The sequence below is a fragment of the Podarcis bocagei genome (genome assembly GCF_964188305.1).
Source record: "Podarcis bocagei genome assembly, chromosome: 8".
Lineage (NCBI taxonomy): Eukaryota > Metazoa > Chordata > Lepidosauria > Squamata > Lacertidae > Podarcis > Podarcis bocagei.
In genome coordinates, this window is record NC_138133.1 from 20,011,029 (window position 1) to 20,028,605 (window position 17,577).

General features: G+C 41.6%; 1 long non-coding RNA gene across 2 annotated transcripts in view; it reads left to right on the forward strand.

Moving 5' to 3' along the window:
• The window catches only part of LOC308593943, a 195,014-nt gene that overhangs the window by 149,511 nt on the left and 27,926 nt on the right, over positions 1-17,577 (forward strand). The window contains exon 1 of one of the 2 annotated variants that reach the window (XR_014011119.1): positions 15,973-16,021. The exons of the other annotated variant lie outside the window; for it this stretch is intronic. This is a non-coding gene — a long non-coding RNA (uncharacterized lncRNA). Of the gene's footprint in view, positions 1-15,972; positions 16,022-17,577 lie in introns of those variants that run through there. 2 annotated transcript variants of the gene reach the window in all.

Consider the following 17,577-nt stretch of genomic DNA (forward strand, 5'->3'; position numbering starts at 1 on the left):
AAATGGCGTTTCCGTGCACTGCTCTGGTTCGCCAGAAGCGGCTTAGTCATGCTGGCCACATGACTCGGAAGCTGTACACCGGCTCCCTCAGCCAATAAAGTGAGATGAGAGCCGCAACCCCAGAGTTGGCCACGACTGGACCTAATGGTCAGGGGTCCCTTTACCTTTACCTTTAGGGGCCTCCACAGGGTGTAATCCTGCACTGCTCCTCAGGTGCTTTGTAGAGCAGAAAGAAGTGGAAGGAACTGTGAAAAAGGGGGATGAAGGGAGAGGTTAGCCTCTTGTTCACCAACTCACCCCAAACAGCCCTGGTTATAGCCACTTCTTTCTCAGAGTGACGGGAGAAGTATTCAACTAGCCAGAAAACTACCACCAATGAATAATTGCTGGCTGTAATCAGATACACTGACTCAAATGCTGTTGCTCCATGTATCTCAAGGAATAGGCACTTCACACAAAGGAAGCAGCACATACCTGAATTATTCTGATTTCTACTCTTCAACAGCAATCTTATGGTGAATTTATGTGACTCTGCACCTCACTCCCAACCCACACAATGAATCCTGTCACTGGTACTATCAAGGTAGAACTAAAGGTAACAGGTAAAGGACCCCTGGATGGTTAAGTCCAGTCAAAGGCAACCATGGGGTGTGGCGTTCATCTCACTTTCAGGACGAGGGAGCCAGCATTTGTCCACAGACAGCTTTCCAGGTCATGTGGCCAGCATGACTAAACCGCTTCTGGTGCAATGGAACACCATGACGGAAACCAGAGTGCACGGAAACACCGTTTACCTTCCCGCCACAGTGGTACCTGTTTCTTTACTTGCACTGGCGTGCTTTCGAACTGCTAGGTTGGCAGGAGCTGGGACAGAGCAACGGGAGCTCACTCCATCGTGCGGATTCGAACTGCCAACCTTCCAATTGGCAAGGCTGAGGCTCAGTGGTTTAGACCACAGCACCACACATGTAACCAAGGTAGAATTATGAGGCAGGCAGCCGTGACCCTACCCAGCACAATGAGTAAAGCCCCCCCCCCCACAAGAAAAACAACCTAGGACTGTATTACCACATTTTGAAGTAAGATTACCATCTAAATAGGATCTCCCTGTAAGACCATTTAAATTTGCCTAACTACACCAATCCAGTCTAAAGTTACTGAACTACCCCAATGAATCTACTGACCTTTTTGGGGCAGTATGTAGAGTGCAAAGCAGAGAAACTAAAGCCTATCTGCTAGGATATATCTGTAGTGTATAAACTTATTTTCTTCAACAGCTCTTCCCAAATGCAAAAGGTACAACAGCAGATGTAGTACATTTAGTAAAGTGGATGCAAAACTGTCTGGCTGTTTATGGCTTTGTTTTCCAAGAGAGCCATCTGCCTGCTAACAGTGGCTGGGAAGTAGAATCTGCTGCAGCTATTCTGAAATGGCTTCCTGGGACAGAGTGGTCAAAGCTCTCTGCCCTACTTGTATAACTAATACAAAACCACTCTGGTTCTTGAAACCTGGCCTATGTCCTTCCTGAGTAGTTGGAGAACAGTCTAAAGAACAGAAAGTCAGAGGTCAACATGGGTAATTGGCAGCACAGCAAGATGGGAAGCAGGAAGAAACTAGATAAACTGAGGGGGAGAAGGGCTGTGCAGAGGCTGATCAGCCAAACTAAGGTGGAATCTTTAAAGGTCTTCTGTCATGTCTGAAGAGGTCAGATCCCATGGACAACTGACTTGAGTAGGGAACTGGAAGGAAAATTAAATGGTTGGTTTTTTTAACCACCTACAGGAATGGAATGGCGGAAGATGGAGTTTGATCTATGTATGGACTACCTTTCTCATTTGTGGTGCCTAGCACCAGGGTGTAGCAAACTTATAAAGGGAGAAATAATCAGAATGGTTCAAGCTGTAAAGAGCAGTGCTAAAACTGCTTTGGGATATGTGAAGTGCTAGTAATCATTCTGCAGAGGAAACCATAAACGTGTGTTTTTAACAAGATAACAAATCATAATACAATTGCAATTCATAGATTTATCAATGGAAATTTAAAGGTTTACTTACTGTTACAGCTAACAGGTGTTCTTGTTAACTACATTGTTGACTGCAGTGTGTGATTCCTATCAAAATCAATAGCAAAAGAGCCAGGATACAAAATGTGCCCACATTTATGGGAATGATATCACACTCCAAAGGAGGCAAACATTTTCGTTAGCTTTCCTGGGGAACTAAATCACCAAGAGAGATAAATCTCTAAACGATTTAAGGTACATGCTGATCATGTGGTAGACATATTCTTCTCCGGCTTTCCCTGACAATGCTGCAATTATCCTTAACTTAGGTGCATTTTTATTTATTTATTTTGCCTTCTGTAAGCAGTGACTCCTGATGTTCCTGTCCATTTTCCTTCCTATCATTTACTGATCAATCTTTGCAGATACCCAGAAAGCAGCACCATAAAGAACTCCAATGGTCATACCCACACTGTACATTTAATGCCCTCTTTTGCCACTCGAATAGTCCTTGATTAGGACTATTAAAGTTAGTAATAGTTAGAAGTGGTACCCAGCAGTTACCCTTTTTGATGCCCTCTAAGGTGCTCAAAGAACACTTCTGGACTTGCTTGTAGTTATGATTTTGCAGCTTTGTAGGCTAGAGTTCTGTAAAAGTTAATCATAGTAAGCTAGAATCAACACTGATTATGAAAGGGCCACTTGACAGATGGTGTGGTAGACATGGGGACATGTGTCCCCTAAAGATAGGGTCACCTGGGTACCAACCTGAATCCCAAGACACCGACTCAGCACTTCAAGTGCTTGTAGATGAGTATGGGAGCATCTCAACATTCACAGCTCTTTGTAGTTGGCCTCTTGTTATGACTACTCTGCTGACCTACCCAGAGGTAGACAGGGTCAAGGTAATTTGACCCCAAGCACATGATGTTGTCAGCACCACCACACAGTAGATAACACTTAAGCCCACCTAAGTCTAATGAAAACATCAGGGCAGACCTTTCTATTCACACCAGATGCTGCACCCATTGTCTGTGAGGAGTTAGGACTCATTGCCTGCCAAAGAAGGGAAAGGATTCTCTGGCAAAACTAAGGGCCATAAGATTATATCTGCTTCTTCTAGTTTTGTTCTCTATTTTTCTCAGCTTTTAAATTAAGCCTGTAAAAGCTGCTTTGGTAGTCTTTATGGACTCTCTGAATCCAGAAGAACAAAACCACAATTGTCATGACTCTGCATCAACTTGCACATCCACTTCTATTTTTTCTCATGTATCTGATGGCAATGTTCACAGGTTTGCTGTCTCTTTCAGACACTCACCTGCAATAGAAAATCCTCACTTTTCACAGAAGAAGTAGAAAATTGCAGATATCCCTACATCAACTGTTATTTAGATTAATGTGTTCAGTGTGTAATGCAAAGCTACACAAAAGGATGGGCTTGGAACAGATTGCTTGGCACATCAAGAATCTTTAGAAAATAAACAAAAGGAATCGATAGGAGGGGGAAGTTACATGGTAATTATGAACTGTGGATTCTGTTGGGGGCTGCAATCTTGGTAAATTAGGCATTTCTCTTGCTCCTGGCCTACTTTGAAGTGCACGAGCTGTGCAAAGCCTGCTTCTGGAGAAGGAGAGTGAAGAATAGGAATGAAACACAATAGATATTTTGGTGAAGGTTCTGACAGATGTATTAGTAACAAAACCCATTACAGTGGTACCTCGGGTTAATTACTTAATTCGTTCTGGAGGTCCGTACTTAACATGAAACTGTTCTTAACCTGAAGCACCACTTTAGCTAATGGGGTCTCCTCCTCCTGCTGCTGCTGCTGCTGCTGCCACGCCACCAGAGCACAATTTCTGTTCTCATCCTGAAGCAAAGTTCTTAACCCGAGGTATTATTTCTGGGTTAGTGGAGTCTGTAACCTGAAGCGTATGTAACCCGAGGTACCACTGTATATAGAAGCCCTATACTGGGGCTTAGGTAAATATTCCAGGAGGGGATGGTGTGCATGTCCACACAAGCTCCTCCTGCAAGTTCAGAGGTGATGGGCAGCTTCACTGCCTGTGAAGCCATTCACAACTTCTGGGACTGTGAGCTGTAGCCCTGCAAGATTTAAAGATACAAACCAGCACTTTGAATTAAATCCAGAAACAAATGGGTACTTGTAGTAGATAGGTAGCCGTGTTGGTCTGCCATAGTCAAAATAGAAAAATTCCTTCCAGTAGCACCTTAAAGACCAACTAAGTTAGTTCTTGGTATGAGCTTTCGTGTGCATGCACACTTCTTCAGATACACTGAAACAGAAGTTGCCAGATCCTTCTATATAGTGAGAAGGTGGGGAGGGGTGTTACTCAGAAGGGTGGTGGGAATGGGAGATAGGCAGATAGCTGGGAGAGCCTGTTGACGACTCTTAAGGATCTGGCAACTTCTGTTTCAGTGTATCTGAAGAAGTGTGCATGCACACGAAAGCTCATACCAAGAACTAACTTAAATGGGTACTTGTTGTAGATGTCTCATGAGAGGTGCTTCATAAGAGTATCGCTGCATATAGGTGTCCTGCCCAATCTTAAGATACAGTACATTAATCAGCAAGTCACCAAATCAAAAGCAGCAGAGTAAGAAGTTGAAGTCTCCTGTGGGCACCACTTGAAGTTTGCTTATATAATATAGATAAGACAGGAAAGAATTTGAGTGCTTGAATCTAGGAGTGATTCTGGTATTGAAGCATCATTCAGTACAGTCATACCTTGATTCTCGAACGCCTTGGTACTTGTACATTTTGGCTCCTGAACACCAAAAACCCAGAAGTTAGTGTTCTGGATTTTGAACGTTTTTTGGAAGCTGAATGTCTGACACGGCTTCTGCTTGAGTGCAGGAAGCTCCTGCAGCCAATCAGAAGCCGTGCCTTGGTTTTTGAATGGTTTCGGGAGTCAAACAGACTCCCAGAATGGATTAAGTTTGAGAACCAAGATTCCACTGTACTTATAAACTGTTTGGTCTAAGGAAAGCTAGATTTTCTGGAAAATATTGCAATGTTGTGGGGCGGCCTTCCTCAAGCTTTTGTCTACACCTCCCATTGGCTGGGGAAGGATAATGCATGGACTTGACTTACTTCACATAGATAAGTTCAATATCTACACACAGAGAAACACCCATCATGCACAATTCTCTAGTACCAATAGATGCAGGACCTACACAAGGCAGTCTGTTCTCTGAGGTAGCAAAGTAAATGTCACACACAAACTAAAATGCACAGGATTCAAGGTTACTTTAGTACCCGAGGCAGAAAATCCTATAAGCACCTCTCCTACCTACCCTCTGACAGTAACAACAACAACAACAAATGTCCTTCATGGCAACCCATACCAGCTAGCTGATCTGGCTACTTCACTCTGTCTAACAGTAGGGCCGGCCTTGCAATAGTGATGAATGAAGAAGATGGGTAGAGTTAAACAATGGCACTTGAGCATATGATTGAGAAGTGAATACAGGTCTTAAAGAGTGTTGCTGTATTAATAGTTCTTTCATGTCTCTCCACTTCTGCAGATGGCAGTTTTGTCAGTACAAAAGGCAATTCTTTTCCTCAGCTTCTCTGTGGCCTTTAAGTCCTGCTTCTGCCCAAACATAAACTATCATAACCCCCTGAAGTTTCCATAACTGTGAGTAAGTCTTCAACTGCTGGAGTTATTTCTTACAAATCTCAGTGTTCATAGGGGCCAAAAAACACCCACAACAACAAAGGTGACCAATTTCCAAACCTTCTCTAAAAGACACCTTTTGGAGTGAGGAGGAAAAAGCCGAGGGAAGTTGGAAATTTCTAATGGCTCCTTTAAACCCAGGGTTGAACAGTCAGATGTGGTAACAGCACACAGTTTTTTAATGGAAGCCTGATGGAGGGGAAGAGAAAAGTTTTATTGGATGCAAACTGTGACCAGGGAAAAAAAACTTTAAAGTGAATAATTTTGCTTAAAATCTACTATATTCTTGAGCATACAGTCAGCATGATGTAAACTGACAAGATTTCAGAGCTGCGAAATTGAATTTCTCCTGAAAAGAACTGGTCTGATCTTTCACCCAAGGGGTTCAATCCAATCCCCAGTATTCCCTATATTAATCTCCATTCCCAACATCACCCTCTATTATGTACCTCAATGGTTACCAAGAGGCCTTTGTCAGTGTCTTAGAGCAAGTGGTTGAACGGCAGAAAGGGAAGTCTCTATAAATGCCTCAGATGCTATTCACAATGAGAAGGAAATGATAAGACAATCTGTAATGCTTGTGTGGTGTTGTAATTAAAGTTATACTATCTTTACAACCCATACTACTTTGGCTCAATGCAGCTCATAATAATCTTGCAGAATACAAATAAAATGCAATGATGATAGATAGATGATAGATAGATGATAGATAGATATAGACAGATATAGATAATATGGCAGCAGTAAAAATCATCTAACAATTAAATTGCAGCCAGCAGAACTAGGGTTGCCATATGTTCAGAATTTCCCAGATATGTCTGGGATTCAAATGGCAAAATTAGCGACAGGGGGGGGGGGGGATTTTGAAAAATTATCAAAATGTCCTGACTATCACACTTTGCCTTTTTGGGGGTGAATTCCCAAATCAACTTTGAGGTTCATTTCCCAAAAAAAGCTCAGCAACTTTTTTGGGCAATTCCCCAAAAGAAGCTCAACAATTTTTGTGTCAGGATTTTTACTTCTTGAAATATGGCAACCCAAAGCAGAACCAATGAAAACATCAGCAACATGAAATTAGTTAAAAGCAGTGTTTTTTTCTGAAATTTTTTTAGGGGTACTCTCATTTTGACAAAAGAAAATCACAATTTTATAAATCGGGAAAAATAAATACAGTAAATACAACGAAACTGACCAATCACCATGCTAGACTCCAATTCCTACTTCACACATTAAATGCTCGCTTCTGAGCATTTGAGACTTAGGAAACACCGTGACAGGAAATAAGGCCGCCATCAGGGGTAGCAATGGAACTGACGATTCACCATGCTAGAGAAGAAACTAAAAAAGTTAAATGTTTTAGTTTCCTCTCCCATTAGATTCACAAAATGTTTAGGGGGATGCGTACCCCTGCGTACCCCAAGAAAAAAAGGACTGGTTAAAAGGTTCCAAAAATGTATAAAAACCAATTAGAAAGCATGAGATAATAAGATGGACTTGGCTTGATGCTGAAAAACATAAACACTAAATGTGTCGGGTACAGTACAGAGCTTAGCTGCTACCACTGAAAAGGCCTTCTCTTCTGTAGCCTCTTCAGAAAATGGGGAGCATCTGAAAATGATTAAATGGTTGACAGTTTCACCTGGCACATGACATTAGTAGCAGATAGCATGGTGGAGCATTAGTACTCCCAAGACCTCCAAAATGTGGGGAGGGAGTGGGCAAGGTGGCAGTAAGGGTGCACATTAATGGGGTTTTCGGATTGGCTCAGCTGGTATGCTTGAGCTCCACCAGGCTTGTCATTTTAATGACACAATCAATCGGAGGTCAGGTGAGTGCTGTCACTCAGGGGCATAGGAAAGGGGGGGGCGCCCCAGGTGCCATCATGGAGGGGGGTGACAAATTATCAAGAAACAATTACTGCCCTATTAGGGTGTCATTAGAAACTTTTAAAAAATAATAATAAATGCCTGCTCCAAAGGTCTTATCTTACTACACTAGGGATTATATAGCTACATATGAAATTTCATGCATATCAGTTGATATCTTGACCCTCCTCCACGAAAATAGCTGTTTACTTGGCCGTTTTCCTATGTCGTGAAGGCAGAAATTTCAACAAAACATGTGCCTTTGCTAGACTCTTTTCGGGCACCTGTTAAAAGCATTCTTCTTTAGGCAAGCATACCTAGATGCTTAGGAAGTTGAAGTAATTTTAATCTTAATATTTTAGCTTTTGTATGTTTTAAAGTAGGGTTGTTAATTTTTCTTGATTTTACTGCTGTGGTGTTTTTTTTTTTGTTTTTTGTTTCGGTAAACCACTTTGCAGGTTTTAAAAAAATAAATTTTATTAAATAAATAAACAATAAATATAATTAAAATAACACAAACCAAAACACAATCCATCCTATAGATTTAAGTATCTGTCCATAGTTGCCTACTTGTTATCAGAAGCTCAGAATCCACATTCCTTTGTAAGAAAATAGAAAATAATGTAAAACCTTTTTTTGCAGGCAAAAAAATCAATCAATCAATGTGTGTGGGGGGAGGGGGGTGACAAGAAATTTTCCACACCAGGTACCACCTGTCCTTCCTACGCCTCTGCTGTCACTCCATTATTTGCTACTAAATGACAGTCCTTTGGGTACCTGATTGTCAAATCATTTCATATTTAAAGGTTAAAACACTTTGAATTGAGCCTGGAAACAGAGATGGTAACCAATGAAACTTTTGTAATACTGGCTTGATACACTCTCTCTGTTCCTTCTAATGAGTTGATAGCAGTGCTTTCTTTTTCTTTAAAAAAATGCTTAGGGGTACTCTCATTTTGACTCAAGAAAATCACCATTTTATGGTTCAAAATGGGAAAAATAAATACAGCAAATGGACAAAAGTGCAAATGTTTGGGGGTATGCGTACACCTGCATACCCCCAGGAAAAAAACCCAAAAACACTGGTTAATAGTGTTGTATCAATTTCTTACTGCTTAATTGTATCTTTGCTAATTCCTTCTCTAAGGAAGTTCTGCTGTTCATGTAGCACACTGTGATTCTTGTTTAAAATCGTAACATATGTTACTTAAGAGGGGGCAGTTGAGTACACTTGCCCTAGGCCCTGGTAGGGGGCACCAGGGGCCTGCTGGATTTACTCTGTCATGTCAAGTGTTTATAACTTTATTCTAACAAGACTCCTGCCAAGGGCCACAGGTGAGCTCTGTATGGGCCTGCCTATAACAATTAGCATGTGTAGACAAGGGTACATGACACCAAGGTACTCAGTAGGAGTGCAACATTTTCTATGTGGGAATAATCTCTACATTTGTGTAACCTTGACAGGCAACAGGCTCTGGTTTGTATTATGTTGATAATGGCACGGACTATGTCAGGGACTGTGCTGAGGAGGGCTGCACTGAGGAGGAAGGTGGGAACCTCCCCCTCCTCCTGATCCGGATCCTGAATCTTCCCAGGAGCAGGAGAACAGTATAGATTTGGAACAGTGGTTTGCAGAGGGACATAGTTCAGAAGGCAGAAGCTGGGAAATACTGGATGGGGAACAGCTAGGAGAGGAAACACTGGAAGAGAGAGGGTTAACAGATTCAATGTCTCCGGAAAGCATTCCTCCACTCTCCCCATGGTCAAGAAGAGATCGGAAAGTGGCAGAACAGATAGCACACAAAGCACAGAGGGTACAAACTCAGATTACAAAACGTAGAAGTGATGTAGATTAATAGGGACATAAGGAAGTGGAATCCTTAATTAGGAGCACTGTGATTTCTAGGCGATGGGATCTCTCGCTGAGATTATTAAAGTTTCTAACTGGTAAGAAGACTCCTTTTCCTTTGTTCTACTTATCTGCTGCCACAGGGGGAGGAAGCCAGTTCCCTGAAGCCTGACAGACTATTTCTCACTGCAAGGATGTGAATCTGCTGAATCTAAGCAGATCTTGGTCTGGTCTTTGGCTGGATGGGAGACCTGGGAACATGAGTATGCCACCTTGGGTTTCAGGAGGGAAAAAAGGCAGGATAAAGATATAAGTAAAAAAATAAATGTTCAGCCTAAGTTCGTAACTAAGAGCAGCAATCCTGACCCCCACATGATTGGTGTTAGGCAGTGAAGGTGGTGGCTTATGTTGCCACTGGCATTCCATGCCACTGACTTCACTTATGACATATATGATGATGGTCATAATCCAGAACAAAGTTGGCAAGCTTCAGACTATCGTCTTCCATTGGATTAATGAGGTAGAAAATAGCATTCTAGAGATATAAAAGAATTTTTTTTTTCTAATTCCCTCCCAGGAGGTGTTATTAACTCTGAGAGAAAGCAGTCCACAGCCATGAAACTTTGGCTCAATCTGCTAACAATGTGTCTAGGCAAGAGCTGTAGCCTCTGACTTGGAATGCTTCTCTGAATAAGAACAAGCCATATGGTGGTGTTATAGGTTTGTCAGGACATTAATTTAATAAAAAGGAAATCTAAATCCCAATGCAAAATTATATGAATGCCATCATTTAAAATCCAAAGCATTACTAATAACAGTCTCATTCAGCTCACAAGAGGCTATTTAAATGGTTAAATGACAAGGCTCCAAGTCCCATCCTTTGATCAATTCAAGTTTAAATGCCCCCAAAGCGATGTAGTGTATTTGAAGGACATTTGTTCTGCTCACTTTCATATACTTCATAATAACTTGTGATTTAAGCACATGGGAGAAGAATACATATGTGACCTGAAATATAGAAGAGGGCAACTCCTTCCCAAATTTCCCTAAGCACCACCTCTAATTTTCATGGTTCATAGTGAAAACAAAACTCATACCTCCTTCAAAGCCCATTTGTCCCAACTAGAGTGGAAGCATGTCTGGAGGTGACAGGAGTTAGGGTCTGTTCAATGGCCAATAACTTCCAAGTTGCATTAAGAAGTGGTCACTCAGGCAAGAGACTTGATAACACAAGGATGGAAGAATGAAGAAATCCCGATAAAAGAACAGTGGCAAGAGAAAATGATGAATTATGCAGAACTGGCCAAATTGACTTACAAACTGCGAGACAAGGACAACTGTGACTTCAAGGAGGAATGCAAACTTTTTACAAACTATCTAAAAAGACAACAAAATGAACTGGACTCCTTGACAGGTTTTGAATAAACATAGATAAATTTATTGGTTGCTAACATGATGGATAGATATGTAAGGATATGTACAATTTTATAATATGCAGAGAAAATATGTGAAGAGAAATCAGGGAGAGGAGCTGAGGGAAGTCCTTGGTGGGGGTGAAAGGGGAAAAAATAACGTATATGGTTTGATGTTATGTGGAAATTGAGCAATAATTAAAAAACAAACAAACAGAAGTGGCCACTCATACAGGATTTTCACCACCTGAAAGAGTATGCTGCTTTCAGAAGAGTCTTCTCACACATTCCTTTAAGTTTAAAGGAAAGAAGTGATATGTGTGTATGTGTGAGCCAGGTTTTTAAGATCACCTCAGTACAACAGATATCAAATAATCAACTTTATTTGTGGCCATGTTTAACTTTTTAGCTTGAGGACGTTCTCAGTTTGATGGATATATGTTTGCCATCCAGAGACAGCCATTACATATACGAATGGGTTAATTCACACCACCTTCCCTTTTCATGCTGAATATCTTGCCTCTAGATTTGGAAGCAGTCAGTCATGGCATTGCTCTACAGGTTTTGGAAAAGGTACAGCTTTTAAAAATCACCTTTCTTCAACGTCCCCTTCTCTGCCCCTTCAGGTTAAGCTTCTCAGGAAAGAAATGGTTTACAAAATACATGCTGTTGTAAAGGTTAACCTTCTGCCATCGCTATCTGATTTCGAAGGCCAGCTAAAAGCAGATGGGATTAATGTATAAGGGAAGCTATTAGAGAGAGGAAAGGGGGTAAAATCCGATACACAGAAACTGTGTGAACATATCTAAAATATTTAAGACGCCTGCTAAGAACAGGAAGTGTAGTTAGTTCTACTATGGCTATTGTTTTACTGTCAAAAGTGGCCAGCAATAATGAAGGTGGTCAGCTGTCAACCCAAACATCATGCTTGCTTCTTGAAAATTTCTGAAACAGTGCACGCCCTATGATATGTGTGTATGTGTGGAAAAAAATGAAGATCATGGCAACTGGTCCCATCACCTCCTGGCAAATAGAAGGGGAAGAAATGGAGGCAGCGAGAGACTTTACTTTCTTGGTCTCCATGATCACTGCAGATGGTGACAGCAGCCACAAAATTAAAAGACACCTGCTTCTTGGGAGAAAAGCAATGACAAACCTAGACAGCATCTTAAAAAGTAGAGACATCACCTTGCCAACAAAGGTCCATATAGTAAAAGCTATGGTTTTCCCAGTAGTGATGTATGGAAGTGAAAGCTGGACTATAAAACAGGCTGATCGCTGAATAATTGATGCTTTTGAATTATGGTGCTGGAGGAGAGTCTTGAGAGTCCCATGGACTGCAAGAAGATCAAACCTCTCCATTCTGAAGGAAATCAGCCCTGAGTGCTCACTGGAAGGACAGATCCTGAAGTTGAGGCTCCAATACTTTGGCCACCTCATGAGAAGAGAATACTCCCTGGAAAAGACCATGATGTTGGGAAAGATGGAGGGCACAAGGAGAAGGGGACGACAGAGGACGAGAAGGTTGGATAGTGTTCGCGAAGCTACCAGCATGAGTTTGACCAAACTGCGGGAGGCAGTGGAAGACCGAAGTGCCTGGTGTGCTCTGGTCCATGGGGTCACGAAGAGTCGGACACGACTAAACGACTAAACAACAACAACAAGACCAAAAAAATGGGTGTGTGTATACTGAAGGGCGTTTGTTTGTTTGTTTGGTTGGTTGGTTGGCTGGTTGGCACATGCACAAAATCCATTATCACCAGCATTCTGAAATCCTACTAGTGGAACCCAGAGCATAGCAAAAGGAACTTGGACTCCATTATCTCCTTCCTAGTATGTTCCATGGTGCCTCTAACCAACATTCACTCTTTAGGAAAGGATGCTGGTATTCCTTTCCCATTCTCTGAATATTTGATGGAATTGGGAAAATTTCCTTTTGACTGAGGGTTTATCCACAATTACTTTTACCCCACTTTATCCAGGCAGAGGTCCATGTCAGAGTTTGGGGATTTTTAAATATCTATTTTTTGCCCGAATCTTTCTCCACAAAAACCCGCTCGTTAAAGCTGAATTGGAGCAAATGTCCATTTGAGTTTTCCATGGATTGATGCTTGCTCTGGTTGAGGTTTACAGAGTGGGATTTTGCAGGGAAAGCTCCGCAGCAAAAAACAACAAAAAACCCAACAACCCCCCCCCCCAGTGATTCAATGTGGAGCTTTAAATCAGAGGAAGGGTAAGTGTGGAGAAACCCTGAGGCATTAAGCCATCTGTTTGTGTCTGAGGTTTACACAACTGGATTCCTTCTACAGTCTGCATGCTGATAAGTCCATGTTTATCTGTGCAAAAGACACATGTATATCTCATTTCTTCTTCATACATGCACATAAATCCTGACCTGACGAGGGTATTCATTTAAAGGTGATAACTTATGCCTTTTGGGGGGTATGGCATAGTTAATGGAGCCACATAATAAAAGCAACCCCCCATTTATGAGCTCACATAAAGAGGCTTGGGCTGCTTCGGACCAGCATAGTGGTAAATGGTAAATGAAATTTTATGGCACTATTTTTCACTGGCTCATGTTAACCAGCCTAGTACCAAGGCTGTAAATTCCTCAGACGCATTACAATCTATATACACTGTTAAGCTCCTCAGTAAGCAGTTATTTATTTATTTACTTTAAAAGGAAGACACACAATATAAATTATTAACATTTTAGTTTACGACGGCAATGAAACCATTAAAAGAATGGACAAACTATGATACTTATTTATGCTTATGTCTTCCTTCCTAACCTATTAAAAAGTTCCTTGATTTACTTTTCAAATTAAAAAAAAAAGTATTTCTTAATAGTCTGATGTATAAGCGGTTCTGCAGGCTCAGCATTGTGTGTGGTGTTTATATGTGTCTGAATTTACAGTGGCCTTTGAAATGAGCATTAATAGAGTTCCATTTGCGGACATCAGGATGAATAATCGTAAAAAAGTGCCTGCAAAATCTAGCAAGTGTACATGAGGATGAGTGTTTTGGCAAGAGCAGGGAAACTACTTAAATATAATTGAACTCACTTAACAGATTTTATGTATCAATCAAATGGCTTTGTTGCTGAAGAAAACCCCAGTGTTAGAGAAGATTGCTAGCTTGCTTCTCCTTCTTACTTATAATGGGCTTCATCTTTTCCATCTTTTCTGGAACAACATTTAAGTTCCCCAAACACTTTTTCATGAGGCTACAAAGGGAGTACAGAAGGTAAGAACTCTCTGTTTTTACTTCCTCCTGTTCCCCATGCTTTTCCATCTCCTCCAGTTTTTGTTTTTGTTTTTTAGAAGAAGAGTTTGGATTTGATATCCTGCTTTATCACTACCCGAAGGAGTCTCAAAGCGGCTAACATTCTCCTTTCCCTTCCTCCCCCACAACAAACACTCTGTGAGGTGAGTGGGGCTGAGAGACTTCAAAGAAGTGTGACTAGCCCAAGGTCACCTAGCAGCTGCATGTGGAGGAGCGGAGACGCGAACCCGGTTCCCCAGATTATGAGTCCACTGCTCTTAACCACTACACCACACTGGTTCTCGAGTATTGTTCTTCCATATCTCACCTGAAGGAAAGATGCACAATCTTCCTGTGATGTAGACAAATAAACTTAACTCACAAACTGGAAGGAATTATAAATCTGCTCAGGAGAACAGGAGGTAGACGTCAATCATGTTCTACCTCCCTTCTCCCACTTATCACCTCATCTGAAATGATTCTCTTGGATATTGACCTGTGAGCTCTGTGATCCTAGGAACTCTTCCATTGGGAGTTCAGAGAACATGCACATTGATTTTGTGATTGTATGTAAGATTAAACTGAATCAGGAATATTTGTATGATCTGCATAGACTTTCATATTATAGAGAATATCCCCTTAAAACAAAGGCACCCAGAAGAAGTACTGTAAGAAGAAATATTCAGATCACAGTGTAGGACCAAAGGATTATCCTGGACACAAGCAATAATGCATTGCTATATTCTTTTTGTGTAAGTGAACTGATGGTTGAGTATTAATACCCACAAGAAGAGAAATTACATCATTAGTGTCAGGATGCTGTCAGCGGCTCCCAGCTGGTTGCCCAGGAAAGTATAAAGACAAGGAAAAGTTTCTTACCATCCTTTTTTATTTCAATCTTTACAGAGAGAGGCTATAGAACCAGCCTCTTGGATAATGGCATTGTCCCAAGTGAATTTCCAACCTGCCCCCATCTCTCCCACTTCCTCATTCATCATCAACATCACCTCCTTTATGGGTGCTGCTAAGTGCCCTCTGTCTTTGAGCTCTTTGCTCTCCTACTTTTAAGGCTCTCTGGGTTCTGGGAGATGGAGGGTCTGGAATGCTTTCTAATGACAATGTGTCAGCCGGGTGTTGTTCTGGCTCTCCCATGATTTCCCAACTTTCCCCCTCATCTGCCTCTGAGCTGCTACCTCCCTCAACCCCCTGTTGTAAATCTATACTGTCATCTTCTTCCTCCTCCTTCCTGGAAGGATCAGGATGGGCGGTGGTCTCCACCGTTCCTCCTCTGCCCCGTCCCTGACAATTAGTTTTCTTTAACAGTGGAAGCCAGTTTGCAGATTATACGCAGGTCTTCTTCAGGCTTTGATTATGAGAGCAAAAAATAAACATCCAGTAGTCTAGAAAGAAACAACTGGGTAGTCAGGCTGATGGTTACTTGATTGCAGAAGTTTGCAGGCCATTGCTGTTGGCATGGAGGTAGTCTAGGTTGAATGCAAATATGCCATTCTGATGTCACGTGTGATGTCACAAAGATGATATGCTTTAAGTTAACAGTCAGACTGCATCTCAGCCCTGTCAATATGGATCTCCATAACAGATGATGAATAGTTTTATTTGAGGGATATATTAACTTTTACTATTGGTGAAAAGTTTTAGATTGGTTTGCCAGTTTGTAAGCCATCAAGTTGAGGCTAATTGATATACACTCACAACTCTGTACCCATCAAATAATCAACTTTATGTGTGACTTTGGGACTGATTCATACAACCGCATTTCATTTATCTACTCTATAGCAGCTTTTTCTGTATTTGGAAAAAATAACCCAGAAGAAAAGATAAGGAAACAAATAAGATCTGAATGAGTATGGTGAGGATCTAAGCTTTACAAGTGAGGGGGCTAGGAGGATGATCCAGCATAGGAATGGTGGATGTTTCATATTATTGAATTCCTGTTCCACAAAGAAGAAGCCTACACGGGAATAATGTCCAATGCATAATTCTGCTGGTATTATTATTATTATTATTATTACTATTATTTTTATGTGGGTGTACTGGTTTTCCAAATAAAAATTCATGCGAGGTAGCTTACGTATTAAGAGTACACTAGCTATAACTCCCAAAGAGCAATTTAATTTCCAACTTCTATACCACAAAGTTAATAAATGCAGCAGTATTAGATCCTAAAGGCCCCGCTTCCTGGTGTTACTTAAACATATTCTGCAAGGCCTTCTAAAAACAAATAAACAGTAATGCAGGAGTTGAACACATTGCCTGGAAGTAATGGTATCTGTAAAAAATTATTAGAATCAAATTGGAGACTCCCCTTCTATGGATGGAATACCTATTCAAATGAAGGACAGTATAAGGACATATGATCCTGTTGAACAAGATGTAGTAATTCACTATGATGTTGTTGTTTTTCTGTGACAGTATTCTATTTTTTTCGCTCGCTTGCTTGTAGGAATAACTCCCTCTTTCCTTATCTCTTACTGGAGCCACATATCTGTTTTTCCCACCTGTAGAATCTAGGATCAGATGATATCTGCCTCCTAGCCCGTTCTGAAATTACTCGGCACGCCATGAGTACCAACAAATCGACACTGGTCCTAAAGAAAGTTAGCAGCTATCAGCAGGATTTCTGCGAGGCACAATTATTTTCAAACATTTAATCCCACATGTGATTTTCTATCATATACTGGGCAGCGCTGGATTTTTGAAGCACCACAATACCTTGGGTGAAACTTAGATGAATATTATTATGACATCAAAGTATTTGGTGCAGAAGTGGGATTAGAGTTAGAGTGGTTTAGCAGGGATGGGGAAGTTTGATGGTACAGGGGAGTAATGTGAGGTCTTGACCAGCAGAAAAGAAAGTCCGCCCTATCATCCGGCGAGTCTTGGTATGCTTCAGGAGCCTTCTCTTAAAATCATTAATGTAATGGTTTGCGAGTGTATCTCTAAATTCCAGGATGTGGCAAACTATTATTTTATTCGTCTCTCTTCCCTTGTTAATATCATTCATTACATACTGTCAGAGCTGCTTCAAGATCCTAGCTCACAGAGGATCACGCTAGCCAGCGGTCATTAAGTAAAAGTCTTTATTGAGTTACAGTTTCCATTCCCAAGCTGCTGCGTGCAACTCTACGTCTAATGGCTAGATCGGCGAAGCTCCGTCTGAGTCTCCGCCCCTTGTGCACCAACTTAATATCCTAGCCCTGCTCCACCTTTTCCGCCTGACTGCTCTCCTCTGGGTCCCTCTGCCCCCCGGGGTCTCTTCCTTCCGGGATTCTTCTGACGCCGACCCCCCGGAACTCCCTGTCTTCTTGCGCCGGGCTTTAGGACCTGGCTCCCTTTCCTGGCTGCCTACTGCGTCACTTTCCTGTGCATTTGAACTTGGCGCGCGCGCCCAACCTTCCACTTTCCGTCTGACCGTTTCTTCGCTCCCCGATGGAGGTGTGGCCACTCCTGACTCGTGCCCTC